Below are 203 nucleotides of genomic sequence, written 5' to 3' on the forward strand. Positions count from 1 at the left end.
CATGGCTCATATAGTGAATGGGGAAAGTTTGGTTTGTAATGTTTGTAGTCGTGTATGCTTGTTAAGAGCAGGGCTCATTAGCCACCAACGGAGCGCAAATGCAAAATATAAGTTAGTCCTAGAGCGCACAATATTCCTGAAGGTCGGTAATGGTTTTCCTCAGTCATGAGTGGACGGCCATCATATATATATACATACATATA

The sequence above is a fragment of the Octopus bimaculoides genome, chromosome 14, assembly GCF_001194135.2.
Source record: "Octopus bimaculoides isolate UCB-OBI-ISO-001 chromosome 14, ASM119413v2, whole genome shotgun sequence".
Classification (NCBI taxonomy): Eukaryota; Metazoa; Mollusca; class Cephalopoda; order Octopoda; family Octopodidae; genus Octopus; species Octopus bimaculoides.